General features: G+C 46.0%; 1 protein-coding gene and 1 long non-coding RNA gene across 3 annotated transcripts in view; one reads left to right on the forward strand and one right to left on the reverse strand.

The window, feature by feature from the left end:
- The window catches only part of FBXW7 (F-box and WD repeat domain containing 7), a 193370-nt gene that overhangs the window by 34618 nt on the left and 146455 nt on the right, over nt 1-12297 (forward strand). Inside the window, exon 1 of one of the 2 annotated variants that reach the window (XM_088163742.1) lies at nt 4587-4766. The exons of the other annotated variant lie outside the window; for it this stretch is intronic. The gene's annotated coding sequence lies outside the window, so the exon portion shown is untranslated. Of the gene's footprint in view, nt 1-4586; nt 4767-12297 lie in introns of those variants that run through there. 2 annotated transcript variants of the gene reach the window in all.
- On the reverse strand, nt 510-2769 carry LOC148223982 (uncharacterized). The gene is made up of 2 exons (XR_015803221.1): nt 1712-2769; nt 510-1386 (listed from the first exon to the last, which is right to left on the reverse strand). It is a non-coding gene; the product is annotated as an uncharacterized LOC148223982 (long non-coding RNA).

The following is a 12297-nucleotide window of genomic DNA, read 5'->3' on the forward strand; positions in this document are numbered from 1 at the left end:
AGCAGGCAAGCAAGCAGGCAAGCAAGCAGGCAAGCAAGCAAGCAGGCAAGCCGAGCTAAAACCTCTCCTAAACATAGACCATGGGGGAGGTGAGCCGGCTGATAACAAGACAAAACAAAGCTTCACTCTCAGACTCAGTCCTGGAAGCACAGGACATAATACCAAACATAATCAGGACACACGATTGGAGATAGAAACACCATAACATCACCCTAGGACAGATAGGTATTCCACAGCTTCTCTAGAAAGCCTGCTTCAATATTTGGATGTGATATAACACTTTTTCAGAATACATAGTCCGAATTTCTGTTCTTGAAACCTGCATTTGTAGCCTTTGTCCTATCACTATCTGTCTCCAAGAAGAGTCTGCTAGAGAGGGTCTCTGCAGGGTAGATTGTTAGTTATGCAGAGTAAAAATACCTTTGTTACTTTTCTATGATAGTAAAAGGCCCATAACACATGAAGGTATCTATTGCGTTGTGACGCACACACAAAAGACGCACACCAGGTTAGGTGAACAGGAAAAGACAACTTTATTTACATGACATGACTATAGACATGTAACAATGAGCACGGATTGGACAGTGATGATAAGACCTTCTGAGTCCACTGGCCTTACCACCTGTCCTTCAATGCTCGATTCCTCCAAAGAGGAATGCCAAACAACCCTCTGTTTATCAGAAAAGAATGTGAGAACTGTTGGAGAAATGTGTAAACATCAGAACATCAGAAGGCAATAGAATCCAGGGGCAACATCTCAACCCTTTACCATTAAAAAAAGATAAAGGAAAAAGAAAATGAACAATGTGGAAAAGGAAAATGAACAGTGGTGTATTGGGGTGTTTTTTTTTTTTTTTTTTTTTTTTTTTTGAGCGGAACACCATGACACATGACAGCAGCCCTCAATTCAACCAACTGGGCTGAGCCAATGTCATGACTTCCCAGAACCTGCCGGGTAACAATGACCTTTCCTGGTTTTCTCAAGCCATCAAGAAAGACAGCAGGTCCCTGCAACGGCCTCTGATCATGTCTGGGCCGTAAGTAAAAATGAATTGATTCTGCCACATACAACATTCTGTGGCTGAGCAGACGAAAAATGATCTGCCCTAAAAAAAACCCCCAAAAAACTGAGAGCACTTTGCAGAGCAATCTGTCTTGCAAAGGCCACTCCAAAGTGCCCTTGTAAAACCGGGGCATGAATTCTGCAAGTTCTGTTCTCCTCAACCGCAGTCACCAGTACCAGCCTGGGAGCAGGAGGAGAAGAAGCAATTCAAAAGACAGGGATGCCGTCATCCATGACATGATGCAGAAAGACCCATTCCAAAACATGCAAGGGATCAGACCATTCATCATCTCATTCGCCAATGCTACCTGTAGGTTGTAGATCTGGAACAAGAACAAAAACAGTGACATCAAAGGAAGGATCAGTGCAATAAATTTGGCAAGCAAAAACTGCATGCAGAAGTTTATTCAGGGCTGATAGCGCAACCCGGAGTCAACATGCAGGGTAACCTCAAATTAGAGTCCCTGGCACACATCAGTGTCCTGATCGAACACTGGAACCGCACCCCTTGGTGCTGAATCAATTTTTTTCATCATTGTGACTCCTAAACATTTGCAAAGAGGGTGCTCTTGAGCCTTGTAATTTTTTTTTTTTTTAACAAGGCCATAGCCACCAATCGCTGGCAAATGGCTGGCGAGTCTTGCACACCTCAAGGCAAAATCCTTCATTGACACCATCTGTCACCATGCAGGTCCATCAGTGTTAAAAACTGGCACTGTAAAAACAAACTCTGGATTAACATCAAGATACAAAGAAACCGAAAGAGAGAGAAAAAAAAAAATCCAGTTTTTCAACTTATTTTTTTTTTGCCTCCATGAATGCACACCTTGATCTATGACCAAGATACAAAGGAATTGAAAGAAAGAAAAACCACAGTTTCCCAAACAATGAGGAACTGACACACCATGAATGCAGACTTGGTTTATCATGAGAATGCAAATAATTTACAAAGGGAACAATGTTGGACATCAATTATGAAAAATGGGCATTCTGCCAGGAGCATGATGGGCGCTGTCAGCTGCAGCATCCCATCTGCCCATCATCGCAGTGGACCCCATTAAAAATCCGCCTCGCCCTGTAAATCCCACAGGCAGAGGACGTCCATTCCCCAGAGGGCAACAGGAATCGAGGCAACGAGAGGTCGGATCGCAGCTGACTGACCTCCTTCATTTGAGATCACCACCGACCTCAGGCTTCTATAACTCTTGTGTTGCTCCGCCCAGCCCTGCACTAGGCTCATTCACTGGATTCAGGGGGCATTCTGGGGGCCAGGCCGCCAAAGGGAGGATCGTGATGTTCGCACCCATGTCCAGAAGCCCATGGAGGTGGATTTCTGCAGGTGCCGCTCCAGGAAGGGCCACGGAGCATAGCATCTTGGGACGCCCTTCCCTCATGACTGCTGGCCCGAGAGATGCAGGCAGCCCAGGGGACCCTAAGTTTCTGTCCTCTCGCAACTGAGCAGTCTCTCTGCAAAGAGAAGACTTAGAAGAAAAGATTTTTGCAACTCGCGCTGCCTTATGGGGGAGCAAAGGCAATACAGCCATGCTGGCAGGCGGGGTCGCGCTGAAGAGGGTGGTCCTCGCGGCCAATCGGCCCACGCCGAGGACCCCTTCCGGGCAGGGCAGATCCAACCCCTCCACCGGGGCCGGCAGCGAGAAAGCGGGCTCGTGGGTCGCCATACCTCCCTGCCGTGCCGCTGCCACGGGGGCCAGGTTGGCCCCGGCAGCACCGGCGTTCGCCAGGATAGATCGCGAATCCTGTGCGGGCCCGCACGGGCCCGCGGCCGGCGGGGCGGCTCGCGAGCCTGGCCCGAGTTTGCGCGGAGCCACCTCAGAGCCATCCCCCTGTTCAGCAATGGCGGGACCGAGCTCTGTAGAGACCGGCGCCTGCACGGCTCCGTCCCCGCTCGTGGCAGTCCCCACCGCTCCAGGCGGGGGTGGCACAGGCAGCGGCACCCCGGACAGCAGTGGGGGAGGCGCCAGCCCAGTCGGGGCCGGCACCGGCCCCCTGCAGCCAGCGGCCGACGCAGCGGGGAGCCCGGGACAATCCCGAGGAGAGCGCTGCCCGCGGCCAGCTGGGTCACTGAGGGCACCACCTGCTCCTGGTGGGGCGAGGCCAGCTGGCACAGGCTCCACACCCCGCCTCGAAGGGGTCGGGGCGGAGCCCAGAGATGTCCGACTCCCGGGTAGCTGAGTCCCCGCCCGGCACCAGCGGGGTGGACCGTCCGGGCAGCGGGGGAAACCGTGCAGGTCCTGCGGCGGCTCGAGCCTCTGCCTCGCCGCTCTCAGCGGGCCCCGCTGCATCTGGGACCATCCCGGCCCCATGCGCGCTGGCCGTGCTTTCCAGCACAGCATGAATGCCCGGCGCGGGCTGACACAGCCCTGCTCCAGCCACTTCCGCCTTCACAGCACAGGCGGAGCGTAGCATTGCGGGCGCCCGCGCGCACTCGGCGGGCTGCGCTGTCGCCAGGGCAACCACTCTGAGGTCGCTCGGAGCCAGAGGCGGCGGGCTGGATGGACCCGGCCCTGCCACCCCCAAGGGGTAGCGTGTGGACGCGCTACAGCTGGGACAAAGTGTCGTCACCGAGTCCGACCCCAACAAGGGCGGCTGCTGAGCCAGGGACCCCGCGCCCGGCGCGGCGGTGGCAAGAGACGCGGGGAGCGGAGCGGCGGCTTCAGTGATCCTGCGCGTGGCGCGGCAGCGGCAACCGACGTGACGCTGCCGCCTGGCGGCAGCTCGGGCAGCGCCCAGAGAGCACACAGCCAGGGCGGCTCTCCTCCCCCCGCCCGCTCCAGCAGCTCGGAGGGGGGCGCGGCCGGGAGCGCCGGCTGCAGCGGCTTCAGAGCACTGCCGGGCTCCGCCCAACTCCCGAACGCCGGGGGATTGCTGGCCAAAGGCGGCCGTCAGATCCCCGGCCCGGGAAGAGCTGGGGCGCTCCGGCCGGGCAGAAAATCCAAGCTCCCATCGGATTCACTGCCGATCTCCAGAGTAGGAGCATCTCCCCACGAAGATCCTCCAACAACCTTCGGGGAGTAAGAACATCCTTCAAATGGCCAGAAGTCCGACTCCACAGCAGCAGGCGCTGCCGTCCCACGGCCTCACAGGCAGGCAGAGCATCCCAGAGAAAGCCGCCCACGAGAAACCACTCCTCCCTGGAGAGTGCTTTCTCAGATTCCTGAAAAAATCCCTGGCCCCATGCCCATAAAAAGAGTTGCTGAAACTCAGCCAGGGAAATGGAAGAATGGTATCCGTCGAGAAGGTCCCCCCGGAGATCAAGAACTAGCTCGTCCTCTGAAGAAATCGAAAAACCCCTCATAACTATAAAAAACCGAACCAGAGAAAAGGGAGAGAGAAGAAAGATCTCACCCCCTTGTTCTCACTCGCGGGTTACCAAATGTTGCGTTGTGACGCACACACAAAAGAGAGAGGGCAAGCATGCACCTCACACCAGGTTAGGTGAACAGGAAAAGACAACTTTATTTACATGACATGACTATTTATAGACATGTAACAATGAGCACGGATTGGACAGTGATGATAAGACCTTCTGAGTCCACTGGCCTTACCACCTGTCTTTCAATGCTCGATTCCTCCAAAGAGGAATGCCAAACAACCCTCTGTTTATCAGAAAAGAGTGCGAGAACTGTTGGAGAAATGTGTAAACATCAGAACATCAGAAGGCAATAGAATCCAGGGGCAACAGGTATCTGAAAAATATTTCTAGTCTGTTCATTTTAAGACATGAAAATTAGTATGTTGAACCTAGAACTTTATTTATGTGAGCACTGGTACAGTATAAGCAGCTCTGTCTGGTATAAATTAGTGTAGAAAGATGCCTTCTTCACAGGAGTTGTAGCTGTCAGAAGGAAACTTACTTGGAATTTTTGGTATCTGGAATGAAGTTTGTCTTCAGTGAAGCCAAGGGTGGAGTAGGATATAATTATGAGTAAATACTCTTTGTTCTCTCCACTGTTAAAACTAGTCTTTCATAATTTAGAATCTATTCAAGTTCTTACTTGGTATGTGCTACCTAATATGAAGCAAATTGAACTCCAAAACTTTGATTTTTGGTCCCATAGGAGATCTAAGCTGAGGAAGGGAACAGACACCTCCTATCCTTTCCTTCAACTGCCAGCCAGCAGAGACTAGACTGGCAAAGCTCTTAGCTGCCTTCCTGAAAGACACCAGAATCATTGTCCCTTGGAAGTTAATGAATGAGCTTTTTAAAGGGAGCTGCTCTTGATGGGTTTGGCCAAGGGTCACACTCACTTTGGGAATACCATCCCCTTCTTGCAGCCTCCATGCTTTCAACTGTCCATCAAGACTGATCCTTGTTTGGACCTTTTGTGTGCTTATGTTATTTGGTTTCTGAATTGTGTTTATTGTTAACTTTGTCAGCAATAATATTTGGCAGTGAAAGGAAGGTAACTTAAATGAATGCTTTAGTTATTTCCAAAAGAGTTTTCATAAAAATAAATGTTTGATGATTTGACATATTTAATTAAAAAGGTGCAAAGGTGAAGTTGCCTAGCAAGTTGCTACTTGTCTCTGCTTTAACTTGACAAGTAGCTTTCTTCTACAAACTTAATAATTTAATACCCTAAAATACCTTATTTTTTTCTTCACTCAGTATTCTCTGTGAAAAAGTAATGGGGTTTTTTTGTTTCTTTTTTTTTTTTAAAGTAGAATCTTCTGGGACAATCAGTTTTTTATTGATGATTAAGTAGTTGTAGTAAGTGCTGATTAATCAGTGTTATGGGTTTTGGGGTTTTCTTATCCTTTTTGGAACTCCAGTTAAAAATATTTTTATCTTTTTGTGTAGTGTTTTCTATTGTTCAAATATTGAGACAGATGCATTTTCAATAATTAAATGAAACTGTACTTTCACTAAATTATTATGCACAGAAAGATTTGAGTGTTTTTTAGCAAATTAATTAGATACCAATTTTGAATTGAATTTAGAATTCTGTTCTTTAACTTAACACTTCAAGCAACACAAATTAGTAACTTCATTTACTTTTTTCCTTTGGGAATGCACAAGTACATTTCCAGGGAGGAATGCATATTATGCGTATTACTCCACTTTATTCCAGAGCTGAACATAATGCAAGATGTTCTTCAGCTATCAAAGTCTTTTTGCAAAAGAACAATGCAGCTAGTGATTTAAAATGATAGTCAGCCTTTCATTTTTAATGGTTCCGAAGAAAGTGCTGCTGCTTGTAGTCTTTTTTGTTTAAATGGCCTTTGGGAGGGTGACTTGCCTATAGCAAGATAAAGCTGAAGAGCATATGTCATTGCCCCAACACAAAACAGCCTGACTCTTTTGATGGTGGCCACTGTTTGCAGGAATGGCAAAAGGAGAACTTATCCAGGATAGTTCAAGGACTAAGCTTGTCCTGAGACTGCCTGCTGGAATGGTCTTAATTGAGTGAGAGAGCTAATGATACAACAGAGCACCTCTGTCTGTGTTGCTGACCGAGCTGCTTACGAAGCAGCTCCTCAATGGCTGCAGCTTACAGCCAGGCGCTTTCTAGGTAAACAAGCACCAATTTAGTTTGGGCCAGAAAGCCACTTTTATAATTCAGTTTCAGTTGCACAAAATATATGAATATTTAATAACATACTTGCAGTTGACTCTTTAACTTAAGTTGTAAAGTGTATGCTGATTTGCCTGCTACTGGAGAATGATGAAATATTTAGCTGAATATAAAATTCAATAGAAAATGAGTCTTAGGGAAAAAAATTAAGGGAAATGCTTCCTTAAGTTTGTGTGAACTTTTGAACCTTAGGAAATGCTAAAATAAAAATAAAAACTTGCAATTAAAAACTGTGAGGAGGGTGGTTTGACATAGTTACAGGCATCGTTTGTACCTAGAGGTGATTATACAATGTTTTCTGCTCCTCAGTGATACAATAATGGTTCAGTATGTGACTGATTTACATTGCACACAAATTGCAACTTTGCGTTAAAAATGTGAGTAAAAAAACTAGTGGCTAAGAATATAAACTGAGTGGGAAGCTGAGAAAATATACCTTTCAGATTCCATGGAAAGTTCCTAAAAATTTTCAGGTTACCTGACATGCTCCAAAGATTCCCTTACTTAGCTAGGGAGGCTAATATTCAGTGTCTTTCATTGCAGAATCCTGGAATGGTTTGCGTTGGAAGGGGCTTTAAAATTATCTAGTTTTGACTCTACCCGCTATAGGCTAGATCCGCCTTCCACTAGATCAGGTTGCTCAAAGCCTCGTCCACCTCACCTTCACCACTTCCAGGGATGGGTCATCTGCAGCTTCTCTGGGCACTGTGCCAGTGCCTCACAATAATTACAGTAAAGAATTTTTCCTAATATCTAATCTTAATGCATTCTTTTTCAGTTTAGAACCAGTCTTCCTTATCTTATCTCTTTATGCCCTCATAAAAAATCCCTGTCTAGCTTTCTTGTAGACCCCTTTTAGGTGCTAGAAGGATGCAATGAGGCCTCCTTAGAGCCCTCATTTTTTCTAGGCTGAACAACCTCAGCTCTCTCAGCCTGTCCTGATAGGAGAGATACTTCAGCCCTCTGATTACCTTTCTGGATCTCTGCTGACCCTGTGCTAATAGGTCCTCAATTCTGTTAAGTTGGAGACCCCAGAGCTGCATGCAGCACTCTAGATGATTCTCACAAGAACAGAGGTGCAGAATCCCCTCCCTTGCCCTGCAGTCCACACTGCTTCTGATGCGCCCTAGAATACAGTTTGTTTTCTGGACTGCCAGGTGCACATTGACGAGTCATGTTGAGATTCTCCTCAACCAACACTCCCAAATCTTTCTTCTCAGGGCTGCTCTCGATCCATTCGCTACCTAGCCTGTATTGGTTCTTGGGGTTGCATTCACCCAGGTGCAGGACCTTGTGCTTGGCATTGTTGAACTTCATGAGGTACAGATGGCCCCACCTCTCAAGCCTGTCCAGACTGCTCTGGAGTGGCAATGTGTTGACCACACAGGTTGGTGTTATCAGTGAGCTTGCTGAGGGAGCACTCAGTCCCACTGTCCAGGTCACCAACAAAGTTGTTAAATAGCGCTGGTCCCAATTCCAGCTCCTGAAGTACACCACTCATCACTGGTCTACTCTTAGTTGTTGACCACAACTCTTTGAGTGAGACCATCCAGACAATTCCTTGCCTACTGAGCAGTCCACCTGTCAAATCAATGTTTCTCCAGTTTTGAGACAAGGATGTTGTGCTTTGCACCTGTCCCTGTCATCCCTTTAATCCTGACTGACATAAGCTCTTAATCAACTCCTCACCCATCCACAGGCAGATCTCCATGCACTCCAGCTGGCCACTAACATAGAGAATAACACCCCTCCTTGTCTCCCCTGCTTGTCCTTGCTAAAGAGCCTATGTCCTTCCATTCCAACACTCCAGTCATAGGAGCCATCCCACCACATCTGCATGGTGCCAATAAAATCACAGCTAACTTTTTTGTTTATTCCCTGTAGAGAAAAGACAAAAGACTCTGCACGATTCAATGTGAATCAAGAAAAAACCGTTTATTGTGCCTCTAAACATTGTTTATATTTACTTATCTTTGATTATACAGTCATGTTTTTTTTTATTGGTTGCTCTGCTTTGTCTACATATCTTTTAATTGGTAGCTTTATATTGTCCACAAGGTAAGCACGTGCCTTTTTTCTTCATCTAATTGGTTGATACTATAAGCGTCATTTTACTCAGTTTGACACCCCTATATTCAGTCAGCAACTTCCTGCTTCTTCTTGCAACATCAGCTTTTTTACCCACAGAGATAACCTATTTCAGAAGGTTTAGGCTGGTTCATTTAATATATGTCCATTTTCCTGTAAATATGAGCCTACAATTCCCCATGCTGCCTGCGTTTGCATAGAGGCATTCAGTTGGGCCCATGATAAAGCCATTTTTCTGGCTGAAATCGCTGGAAATGCCTTGTGGCGTCCTTCAGGTGCTCCCTGACTGACCTGTGATCCTGCTCCTGGCTCTGGGCTTCTTTTGCTGGTGCTGACATCAAATTAGTATAAGTGGGATAAATTGAAGTTCCTCACCCCAGCACTATTGGTTTAAAGCCCTCTTCCCTGGCTTGGTGAGGCTATGACTGAAGACACACTTCCCTTCTCTGACAGATGGACCACATAAGCCCCTGTTAGAACCGGGTTTCTCAAAGTAAGTCTCACAGTCCAGGTAGCTAAGCCCCTGGTGGTGGTACCAGTCCTGAAACCATTTTGTGGTTTTCCAGATTCAACTGGCCCTTTCAAATCCATTTGACTGGGAGGATTGATTATAAAAATCTACCTGTGCTCCAGAGTTCCTTACTGTCACTCTCAGGGCTCTATAATCCTTCATGCTCCTCCCTTCCGGTTGTATCACTGGTGTCCATGTGAAACAACATCAGCAGACAATAGTATTTGTGTGTTTTGACAAAGTCATTCCTTGCTAATGAAATATAGAAGTTTAATGTTTTTGTAAAACTGAAACATTGAAGATGCATCAATTAGAAGGCTCGAAGACACATCAGTTAAAAAGCTCCAAGAAAACATGTGAGAGAACTTCTCCTGGTGTCTTGTTTATTTCTGTTTTAGACACTGAGAAATGCAATATTTGTGCCCCGATTGTATCTAATTTTGTATCTAATCTAAACTAAGCCAGTTTGGAAGCTTAGTGCCTAAGAGTTTTGGGATTACTTGATTTTTTTCTGTTGTGGAATGCATGAGACACAGGGTGTACTAGCCATCCTAAGGAGTGGATGCAGCAGATCATAACAGCATTGCAGCTGTGACAGGATAGAAGAATGACAGTAAACCCAGGCTTGTTGTACAGTGAGGAGCAGGAGAGGAAAGAAGAATAATATCCCTGATTAGACTAGCTAACAAAAAAGGAGGGAGTGGATTTTTCTAGTGTATGAATGCTTAGGTGTAAATGGAGAACGGTAAATTGGTTACACTGATTAATTAACTAAAGCATTTAATTTACTTGAAGTTGATTTAGTTAGATTATGGCAGACAAAGGCATGAGCAAACTGACTTCACCTTGACTGCATCCTTAAGCACTCTTGTTGGGGGTTGAATTGTGAATTGTTCCCTTTTCTTTCTGTGGAATTTTCTCTATTGTTACGCTAAGTATTTGTGGCTGCACCTTAGCTAGTAATAGTTTCTCTCGCAGGGAGGTGAGGACAGGGGGAACACCGGTAAAGGAGGTGGGACAGGGGCTTGGGCTCTCGCTCTCTCTTGCTCGCTCGTGGAGTCGGAGGAAGACGGCCGGTGCACCTACCTGGCATTCTCCCCGACATCCCAACGCTGGGAGCCACGTTCCCTGCTGTCAGACATCGCACTGCTGCCTTCCCGCTTCATCCTACTACCTCCGGGCGCTCTGCCGAGCACCAGGACCAACAGCGTGAGCGGGGGGAGTCCCTCCTTCATCACTCTCACACCTGGGCTGCTGCCATCACCCCAGCCGTCTTGAGCTAAGTGGGACCTGCCCTGCCCACACCACTGGTAACTGAGCACAGGGAGAGGGAGCCTGTGGCCAAAAAAGGACTGGAACTGAGCTATACTGTTCTGTTTTGTTGTCAATTTTTATAGCTGTTGTTGTTTCTTTTGTTTGCCTTGTTAGATATATTAGTAAAGAACTGTTATTCCTACCTCCCATATCTTCTGCCTGAAAGCCCCTGATTTCAAACTATAATAATTGGAAGGGAGGGGGTTGCACTCTCCATCTCAGGGAAGGGGTTCTTGCCTTTCCTTAGCAAATACCTATTTTTCAAACCGAGACAACTCTATTTACAGTGCTACAACAAATGAAATGGGGTTTGGTTTGAGACTACACAAATGAATGACAAGTGACTCTCTTTATGTCCTAGAAGGTCTTGGTGTCATTGTCACGTTCTCACCCACTGCCAACTAAATAAAAGAGGAAAAAGTGAAGCCTCCAGCAATAAAACATTATCTGGTCTAACAAGATCCAGTGCTATTCTGTAGGTTTTTTGTTCTTCAATATCACATTTAAGAAACTGAGCTGGGAATGGATTGCCTGGGATGTATTGTACAAAGTATATCCCAGCACTGTGTCTTGATCTTGCTTTAGGGAGAAAGTTGTTCCTGAAGTTTGAAAACTAATTACTCACAAATTCTAAAGATGACTTGTAAGTTGGATATTCTGGGACCAAAGATTTTCAGAACTTTAAAGAAAATGAATACTTTAGCTTAATTATAAGAATACAAACTGTTAAAAGGCATGTAATCAGATGTGAATTTTGCAAGATTCTTGAATTTCTGCTTTCAGGTAGTAATTGTAAGTAATTAAACCTTTCATGACTTTGTATGGCTTGCTTCATCTGCTCTAGCTGCTTACTGCAAAGTGGTTGCAGGAATGCCTATATGTAAAACCAGGCTCCCAATATGTGCACAGGGGACCTCACTACTTAATTGTTTTTTCACATCTTGATATTAATTAAATCTTGTTAACATACAAGAAAACAAAGAGCCTTAAAACCAAAGAACCGGTTGTAATTTAGAAATAAAATCTGAATTTGGATTATGAATATGGAATGAAGTCTGTTTAGGATGTTACATTGATGGCTGATCATTCTGTATCACTAGGGTGCTTGCTCTTAGTCAGTTCTTCCCCTGTGATGGTGGGTCCAGTTGCTGCTCTAGTGCGATGGCAACTGTGGACAATTAAATGCCTGTAGTGCTTTAAGTAGCACATCAGATCCAGCTCAAGCGTCCTCTGAGCAGGGTTTGGAATGTTTATTGCTGCGACTTCACAGTTTTTGAGTTTCCTTCTCCTTGGAAAGCTGTCTGCAGCATGTCAAACCCCTTAACAACTATTTCTCCTATATTTTGGTCACAGGAAAAGGAAGAAAAACTACAGCCAGTATTAGCTGTCTTTATCTTGTCCTGCTTTCAAGAATCGTATCCTTCCTTTTCTATCTGCTCTTTAATAATATAGTGGGTAAATAACTTCCTTACTTTATCCAAGTGCCGTAAGCAGTTTTATTGACAAGGAAGTGAGGAACAGAGCAACAAGTTATTTCATCAGTGGGGTATATGACATCCATGGATTTGGTCATGCTTTATTTCCTGTGGTAAACCTGCTGTCTCAAGCAACAATGTCCCCAACATCCTCCCCAGCTGTATTCTCCCCTCCATGTCACCATCCCCCACTGTATTGTGTCATGAAGTCATACGCAGCATAGCACACTGATCTAGATTGACCATTTT

Source organism: Sturnus vulgaris, chromosome 4 (assembly GCF_052056855.1).
Source record: "Sturnus vulgaris isolate bStuVul1 chromosome 4, bStuVul1.hap1, whole genome shotgun sequence".
Taxonomy (NCBI): domain Eukaryota; kingdom Metazoa; phylum Chordata; class Aves; order Passeriformes; family Sturnidae; genus Sturnus; species Sturnus vulgaris.